This window comes from Protopterus annectens, chromosome 2.part1, assembly GCF_019279795.1.
Source record: "Protopterus annectens isolate FY-2018-M chromosome 2.part1, PAN1.0, whole genome shotgun sequence".
Taxonomy (NCBI): Eukaryota; Metazoa; Chordata; order Ceratodontiformes; family Protopteridae; genus Protopterus; species Protopterus annectens.
Window position 1 is genome coordinate 1,299,988,483 of NC_056729.1, and position 9,349 is coordinate 1,299,997,831.

The following is a 9,349-nucleotide window of genomic DNA, read 5'->3' on the forward strand; positions in this document are numbered from 1 at the left end:
TAGTATTTTATGGGCAATGCAGAGTTGATGGATTAAAGATAGTTTTGAAACTCAGGCCAGCCTAGAAGTTGTAAGTTGAGGCAGTGATGAGTTCTATAGGGATTACCAGTAGCAAAGCGGGCAATGTTATTATAGCAGGTTGTCAGTTTGCTAAGGCTGGTTTTTTTGAGGTTAGTGAAGATAGGCGCAGCATATAGAAGAGTTGATATAAGATGAGAGTGAGCAATCCTTGTTCTGGTAGGTGGTGTAAGAAAAGGTCTGATTCGATATAAGGATCCTATCTTTCTGTTAACTAACTTTATGGAGTTGTTAATGTGTAGGTCGAAAGAGTTTGTCAATTGTAACGCCTAATAATTTAGTTGAAGTGTCGGGTAAGATAACAGTGGCGCTGTTCGAAGAGATGGAGAAATTTAAAGGAGAGGTTCTAGCTGTGGGAGAAAATAGAAGAAGTTTGTTTTTGGCATTTAGTAAGAGGAAGCGATTAGAGAACCATGTTTCTACTGTAGTGAATACTTTTTGGGTGAGAGAGGTTAGTTCTGGGGTAGAAGGAGCTGAGCAAATGAGTGTTGAATCATCTGCATATTGAATGCAGGTTGCTTGAGGATTGTAGTTTGAAGATCATTAATGAAGATGGAAAAAAGAAGTGGGCCGAGGATAGAGCCTTGAGGAACCCCAATGGAAACAGGCAGGAGAGATGAGATGTGATTGTCCCAGAGAACAGCTTGTTTTCTGTCAGTGAGGTAAGATTTAAACCATTTAATAGCTGGGGGATCAAATGAGATGGATTCGAGAGTATTAAGTAATAAGGGGTGGTTTACCATATCGAATGCTTTGGAGAGGTCAATGAAGAGGGCGAAGAGAGTAAGTTGTTGTTACGGTTCTGGTTTATAGTCTCTACAAAGGAAAGTAGGGCAGTGGTAGTACTGTGATGTGGTCTAAAGCCATGTTGGCAGTTAGCTATTATGTTATGTTTTGAGAGATATTGTACGAGTTGAAGGTGGATACATTTTTCCATAATTTTGGACAGTGGTGAGAGGAGGGCGATGGGCCTATAGTTGGAGTAGTCGGTTGAGTTTCCACCTTTGTGAAGAGGGATTATATGAGATACCTTCCATACTTCGGGGATGATTCCTTCACTAATTGTCCTATTTATAAGAATAGATATGGGATATGCAACAACCTTAGCAGCCTTTTGAAGAAAAAGGGAAGGGAGTTTATCAGCAGAGGGGGTACATGGTTTTAGCTTAAGAAGTAGTCTGAGAATATATGATGTGGGGATAGGCTGTAGGGAAAAGTTAAAAGAGGAGTTGGTTGGTTTACTCAGAGGACAGAAGTTGTTAGCATTAAGTTGTTTAGCTAGTGCTTGGATAGTTTCAGTGAAGAAAGAGTTAAGAGCATCTGCAGTCTGTTGTGGGGTATCAGGGTCTGCATTTAGTGGGGAAGGTGTTTTGGAAGTTCCTGGTGAGAGGAGTTTATTGATTGAGGACCAGAAAAGTTTAGAATTGTTAAGATGGGTTTGTTGAAGGTCAATGTAGAATTTCTTTTATCAGCTATGACTGCTTTTTTAGTTAGATTTCTATGCTGTCTAAAGAGTTGGAGATCTGTTTTATTTCTGTGGGATCTCCAGCTGGCCCAGACTTTATTCCTAGCGAGAATAAGATTTTTAGTTTCATGGGAGAGCCAAGGGGCTGTATTGGATTTTATTCTAATAGCACGTTCTGGTGCATGTGTGTCAAGAATGGATAGAAATATTTTGTTAAAATGTAGTACTGCATCTTCAAGAGGAAGTGTTTTTAGTGGGTTCCAGTTACACGTGCTGAGTTCGGCTTGAAATAGGTCAGGATTAAAATGTTTGATGGTGCGTATTTTTCTAGTAGTGTGGGGATTTGGACAGTCAGTTTTTCTCTTGTTATAAAAGTTAAGGAGTGGTCACTAACATCGTCTGGCAAGGTTCCTACTTTGTAATTAGTTTTGGTCTGTTTATGAGTATCCAGTCTAAAATGCTTTCTCGATTAGTGTGTTTATTGAGCCTGGTAGTTAAGGTAATGGTTTGGGTGAAGCCGTGAAGGTTAATATGGGATGAAGGATTGTCTGCATTAATGCTATTCCAGTCTATGTTCAGGTCACCTAGAATGATGGTTTCCTGTGGATAAGTAGTTGATAAGCAACTAAGATAATCTTGAGTATTGGAATATTGTTACCAGGAGGCAGGTACAGACAGATGATATATATGGATTTTTGAATTTAATTGGAGTTTGGCTATGATGGATTCTATCTTGCTATCTTGAGATGATAGGGGTGGAAGGTGAGAGTGATATTTAGGTGGTTTTAAAAAGAATAGCAACACCACCACCTTTTTTGAGACGATCGAGTCTTACTATGTTATAGCCTTAGGAATTATTTCAGTGTCTTTAGTGGTGGTTTTAGCCAGGTTTCAGAGAGGCATAGAATATCAAATGAATGTATGTGAAGGAGGGCATGTAGGTATGGTACTTTGTTGTTTAAGCTTTGGGGTATTAAGATCGATTAATTAAGAAGCTGTTGTTGATTTTGGGTGTATATACTGTGGGGAAGAGAGAGATGGACCAGGTTAGGGTGGATATCACCATCTTGAAGGGTAGGATTGCTACATTTGATATCCAGGTAGAGTTTATGTAAGGTTAGAGTTTTATTTTTGTTATAGGTAGTCAAGACATAGTTGAGATGTCTAAGTCTGTGGAATTTAGGTAGTTGAAAATTGGGGGTTGATGAAGTAAAAGGATAAGAGATAAGTGGAGTGGTGACTGTAGAGGTGTGTTTATGTGGAAGGAGGGATAGAGTATCAAGAGATACCTTGTAAGAGGATAGGAGATAGATTGAGCATAGGGTGGAGAGTAGTAGGAATGATAGTGAATGCTGGCTATGCAGATAGGTAGCCATGGTAAGATGTGTTAGAGAAGGTAGAGAAGGCAATAGAGTGTATGGGAAGCAGGTTGTAAATGGGAATTCTACTGTAGAGTAGATGTAAAGGTAAAAAGGAATAGGGAAGAGTGGACAGAAAGCGGGACTGAGGAAAAGGGGAGATAGATAAGGAAGAGATGTAGAGAGTTTGAATGGGACAAATACAGTAAGGGGCAGGGTGAAGTTTGAAAAGAGAATAATTAAAAGAGGATAGGGAGTTCACAGTACTATAAGGTTAGGATCGGGGTGGGTAGATAGAGAAACAACAGGAGGTGTAGTGTCAGAATTGAGGTGAGACACAACAGAGGTGTAGAGCGGAGACAATCAGAAATGCTGGTAGGTATGGCAGGAGCAAACAGTATATGGAAGGAGGAGAAAGACAGGAGACCAAAGTAGACCAGAGGAATAGAAATAGTTATACTGGAGTAAGTAAAGAACAAGCAGTAGGAGGTAAGGTCGAGAGGGGTAAGGAGGAGCTGAGAGGTCAGGCAGAGTACTGGAGCAGTACCAGCACTATTAGTAGGGAGATAGGCAGATGGAAAGATAGAATGTCGAGCTTAGGGAGATAGGGAAAGTGACTAAAACTTTAAGGCCTGATTCTAGGTATGAGAAGTAGTGAAAGGAGAAAGAGAATGAGGTGAGCGCCACCTAGTGGCTAGGGCAGGGAAAAGAGGGGAGAGTATCAAGGAAAAAGAGAGTAGTGTAAAGGCAGGAGTAAGGGGATAAGAGAGGGAGAGGTACCGGCTGCTAGGCACACAAGCACGGGGAACTAATACACTCTATAGGTTGGCTGAAAGCAGAGGCTAAAAAATCATCAGTGCAGAGCCCATAACATACTTTGGTTCCTTGATAGAGGACTAAATAAGGGAGGCAGATAGTCTTTCAGTACTGTAGGCAGGCAGGAAATCTTCCGTCACCTGTAGGGCAGGCAGGTCAATATTCAAAAAGGGATTGAGTTGAGAATTATCTAGGGGGAGGGGAAAACGGGTAGGGAGGGAGAGAAAAAAAATAACAGTGTTAGCTTTTCAGTTAGAGTGAAGGTATGTAGTGGAAACAAATACATGGAAAATCAAGGTAAAACAGCAGAAAAAACTTGCATTCAGTATGCTTAATTAATACAACAAAAAACTTGCATTCAACACAGTTCAATATGCTTAATTAATACAAAGGTTACATAGGCTAAACCAAAAAGCAAACAGAGAAATGATTTGTACTCTAGCATTCATATCTAGTAACAGACTCAATGACTGCAAAAAGGGGGCATAATGACTAGTTAAACCCATAAATAGTTTAGCGACAGAGGCGCCTTTAGCACCAAGCCATTACTGTAGGGATAATCAGGAAGGCGACTGGCAGTAAGCGTTGTGCAAGTTAAAGCATGCTAGGTGTAGATGTAGAAGCACCACGTGGGTGGTGCAGGTAGGTAGTAGATGGCTGTACCTACTGGAAGTCGGTATGGCTCAACTGGAATATAGGGATTACCCCCAGGCCGCACGCTTAACCATATGGTCACCCTTAGCGTTTGTAAGATTGAGGGAGGAACTCAGATGGCAGTTAGCGTGTTTGCGAGCACCACTTGTAGGTGTGCAGAGCACCACGAGGGTGGCGCAGGTAGAAAGTAAAAAAGGCCGCTACCACAAAATAGTGGAAAAAACACTACTGCAGTATAGAGTATACACCCAGGCAGCTCCCTCAACCAAAGACTACCCTTAGCGTTGTGAAGAATGTAGGGGAAAGCCTGAATAGCATGTGTTCCTGAAAAACCTAGAATATCAGGTTATGGAACAAGTTCCCCCAAATTAAAAGCTTCAAAGCAGCGTTTCAAGGAAAGGCAGATAACAGTAAAACATGTGACAAGGACTATACACTCAGAGAGCGGTGAACATATCAACAATGCGCTCAAAAAGCGGTAAATATATCAACAATAAGCAAGGGTAAGCCCGGTAGCATGTGTTTGAGATGAATATCACAAAAAAACGGCTTATACAATAAGTTCCCTTAATTTAAAAGCATAATTGAGCGTTCCATACAAGGCAGGCAGCGGCTGACTTATGCGCTAAAAGAGCGATAAAATAACTTCATATGCAACAAGTTCACTTACTCTACAACATAATGCAGCATATCAGGCATGGCGGACAACAACAGACTTTTGCATACAAGGCAAACACAACAGACGTTTGTACTTAAAGAACCATAAAATAAAATAACAGCAATAAGCCGCGTTTAGACTTCTAGCAATCTAAAGCAGCGAGGTAACAGTATTTGGTTCAGTTACTAGGCATCAAAAACATCGTTAAGGCCAACTAGAGAAATCCCGTGGTATATGGAGCTTACCAGAGTAAGCGCATTAGGACAGGAGCGCACAGCAGCCAGGGACCTGGAAGGTGGAATATAGAGAAAGGAGTGGCGCAGTTTCAGGAAGGGGTATAAGTAACCTCACAGAGGTGGATAGGCGGGGCGGGTGAAAATGCTTGCAGGGAGAAAGGAGAGGGAAGGCGGGACTAAGGAAAAAGGGGAGTATGGACAGAAAAAGACGGGGCAGTTTGAGAAAATACGTAAGGGGCAGGGTGGAAAAGAGAATAATTAAAAGAGGATAGGTAGAGATAACATTGATTGGGTAGATAGAGAAACAACAGGAGGTGTAGTGTCAGAATTGAGGTGAGACACAACAGAGGTGTAGAGCGGAGACAATCAGAAATGCTGGTAGGTATGGCAGGAGCAAACAGTATATGGAAGGAGGAGAAAGACAGGAGACCAAAGTAGACCAGAGGAATAGAAATAGTTATACTGGAGTAAGTAAAGAACAAGCAGTAGGAGGTAAGGTCGAGAGGGGTAAGGAGGAGCTGAGAGGTCAGGCAGAGTACTGGAGCAGTACCAGCACTATTAGTAGGGAGATAGGCAGACGGAAAGATAGAATGTCGAGCTTAGGGAGATAGGGAAAGTGACTAAAACTTTAAGGCCTGATTCTAGGTATGAGAAGTAGTGAAAGGAGAAAGAGAATGAGGAGAGCGCCACCTAGTGGCTAGGGCAGGGAAAAGAGGGGAGAGTATCAAGGAAAAAGAGAGTAGTGTAAAGGCAGGAGTAAGGGGATAAGAGAGGGAGAGGTACCGGCTGCTAGGCACACAAGCACGGGGAACTAATACACTCTATAGGTTGGCTGAAAGCAGAGGCTAAAAAATCATCAGTGCAGAGCCCATAACATACTTTGGTTCCTTGATAGAGGACTAAATAAGGGAGGCAGATAGTCTTTCAGTACTGTAGGCAGGCAGGAAATCTTCCGTCACCTGTAGGGCAGGCAGGTCAATATTCAAAAAGGGATTGAGTTGAGAATTATCTAGGGGGAGGGGAAAACGGGTAGGGAGGGAGAGAAAAAATAACAGTGTTAGCTTTTCAGTTAGAGTGAAGGTATGTAGTGGAAACAAATACATGGAAAATCAAGGTAAAACAGCAGAAAAACTTGCATTCAGTATGCTTAATTAATACAACAAAAAACTTGCATTCAACACAGTTCAATATGCTTAATTAATACAAAGGTTACATAGGCTAAACCAAAAAGCAAACAGAGAAATGATTTGTACTCTAGCATTCATATCTAGTAACAGACTCAATGACTGCAAAAAGGGGGCATAATGACTAGTTAAACCCATAAATAGTTTAGCGACAGAGGCGCCTTTAGCACCAAGCCATTACTGTAGGGATAATCAGGAAGGCGACTGGCAGTAAGCGTTGTGCAAGTTAAAGCATGCTAGGTGTAGATGTAGAAGCACCACGTGGGTGGTGCAGGTAGGTAGTAGATGGCTGTACCTACTGGAAGTCGGTATGGCTCAACTGGAATATAGGGATTACCCCCAGGCCGCACGCTTAACCATATGGTCACCCTTAGCGTTTGTAAGATTGAGGGAGGAACTCAGATGGCAGTTAGCGTGTTTGCGAGCACCACTTGTAGGTGTGCAGAGCACCACGAGGGTGGCGCAGGTAGATAGTAAAAGGCCGCTACCACAAAATAGTGGAAAAAACACTACTGCAGTATAGAGTATACACCCAGGCAGCTCCCTCAACCAAAGACTACCCTTAGCGTTGTGAAGAATGTAGGGGAAAGCCTGAATAGCATGTGTTCCTGAAAAACCTAGAATATCAGGTTATGGAACAAGTTCCCCCAAATTAAAAGCTTCAAAGCAGCGTTTCAAGGAAAGGCAGATAACAGTAAAACATGCGACAAGGACTATACACTCAGAGAGCGGTGAACATATCAACAATGCGCTCAAAAAGCGGTAAATATATCAACAATAAGCAAGGGTAAGCCCGGTAGCATGTGTTTGAGATGAATATCACAAAAAAACGGCTTATACAATAAGTTCCCTTAATTTAAAAGCATAATTGAGCGTTCCATACAAGGCAGGCAGCGGCTGACTTATGCGCTAAAAGAGCGATAAAATAACTTCATATGCAACAAGTTCACTTACTCTACAACATAATGCAGCATATCAGGCATGGCGGACAACAACAGACTTTTGCATACAAGGCAAACACAACAGACGTTTGTACTTAAAGAACCATAAAATAAAATAACAGCAATAAGCCGCGTTTAGACTTCTAGCAATCTAAAGCAGCGAGGTAACAGTATTTGGTTCAGTTACTAGGCATCAAAAACATCGTTAAGGCCAACTAGAGAAATCCCGTGGTATATGGAGCTTACCAGAGTAAGCGCATTAGGACAGGAGCGCACAGCAGCCAGGGACCTGGAAGGTGGAATATAGAGAAAGGAGTGGCGCAGTTACAGGAAGGGGTATAAGTAACCTCACAGAGGTGGATAGGCGGGGCGGGTGAAAATGCTTGCAGGGAGAAAGGAGAGGGAAGGCGGGACTAAGGAAAAAGGGGAGTATGGACAGAAAAAGACGGGGCAGATTGAGAAAATACGTAAGGGGCAGGGTGGAAAAGAGAATAATTAAAAGAGGATAGGTAGAGATAACATTGATTGGGTAGATAGAGAAACAACAGGAGGTGTAGTGTCAGAATTGAGGTGAGACACAACAGAGGTGTAGAGCGGAGACAATCAGAAATGCTGGTAGGTATGGCAGGAGCAAACAGTATATGGAAGGAGGAGAAAGACAGGAGACCAAAGTAGACCAGAGGAATAGAAATAGTTATACTGGAGTAAGTAAAGAACAAGCAGTAGGAGGTAAGGTCGAGAGGGGTAAGGAGGAGCTGAGAGGTCAGGCAGAGTACTGGAGCAGTACCAGCACTATTAGTAGGGAGATAGGCAGATGGAAAGATAGAATGTCGAGCTTAGGGAGATAGGGAAAGTGACTAAAACTTTAAGGCCTGATTCTAGGTATGAGAAGTAGTGAAAGGAGAAAGAGAATGAGGAGAGCGCCACCTAGTGGCTAGGGCAGGGAAAAGAGGGGAGAGTATCAAGGAAAAAGAGAGAAGTGTAAAGGCAGGAGTAAGGGGATAAGAGAGGGAGAGGTACCGGCTGCTAGGCACACAAGCACGGGGAACTAATACACTCTATAGGTTGGCTGAAAGCAGAGGCTAAAAAATCATCAGTGCAGAGCCCATAACATACTTTGGTTCCTTGATAGAGGACTAAATAAGGGAGGCAGATAGTCTTTCAGTACTGTAGGCAGGCAGGAAATCTTCCGTCACCTGTAGGGCAGGCAGGTCAATATTCAAAAAGGGAATGAGTTGAGAATTATTTTGGTTCCTTGATAGAGGACTAAATAAGGGAGGCAGATAGTCTTTCAGTACTGTAGGCAGGCAGGAAATCTTCCGTCACCTGTAGGGCAGGCAGGTCAATATTCAGAAAGGGATTGAGTTGAGAATTATTTTGGTTCCTTGATAGAGGACTAAATAAGGGAGGCAGATAGTCTTTCAGTACTGTAGGCAGGCAGGAAATCTTCCGTCACCTGTAGGGCAGGCAGGTCAATATTCAAAAGGGATTGAGTTGAGAATTATTTTGGTTCCTTGATAGAGGACTAAATAAGGGAGGCAGATAGTCTTTCAGTACTGTAGGCAGGCAGGAAATCTTCCGTCACCTGTAGGGCAGGCAGGTCAATATTCAAAAGGGATTGAGTTGAGAATTATTTTGGTTCCTTGATAGAGGACTAAATAAGGAGGCAGATAGTCTTTCAGTACTGTAGGCAGGCAGGAAATCTTCCGTCACCTGTAGGGCAGGCAGGTCAATATTCAAAAGGGATTGAGTTGAGAATTATTTTGGTTCCTTGATAGAGGACTAAATAAGGGAGGCAGATAGTCTTTCAGTACTGTAGGCAGGCAGGAAATCTTCCGTCACCTGTAGGGCAGGCAGGTCAATATTCAAAAAGGGATTGAGTTGAGAATTATTTTGGTTCCTTGATAGAGGACTAAATAAGGGAGGCAGATAGTCTTTCAGTACTGTAGGCAGGCAGGA

The 9,349-nt window shown here is 42.5% G+C and overlaps 1 long non-coding RNA gene across 1 annotated transcript; it reads right to left on the reverse strand.

Moving 5' to 3' along the window:
- Positions 1–3,654: 3,654 nt before the first annotated feature.
- LOC122794769 lies at positions 3,655–8,606 on the reverse strand. Its single transcript, XR_006363694.1, has 3 exons — positions 8,507–8,606; positions 6,145–6,274; positions 3,655–3,907 (listed from the first exon to the last, which is right to left on the reverse strand). It is a non-coding gene; the product is annotated as an uncharacterized LOC122794769 (long non-coding RNA).
- Positions 8,607–9,349: the final 743 nt, after the last annotated feature.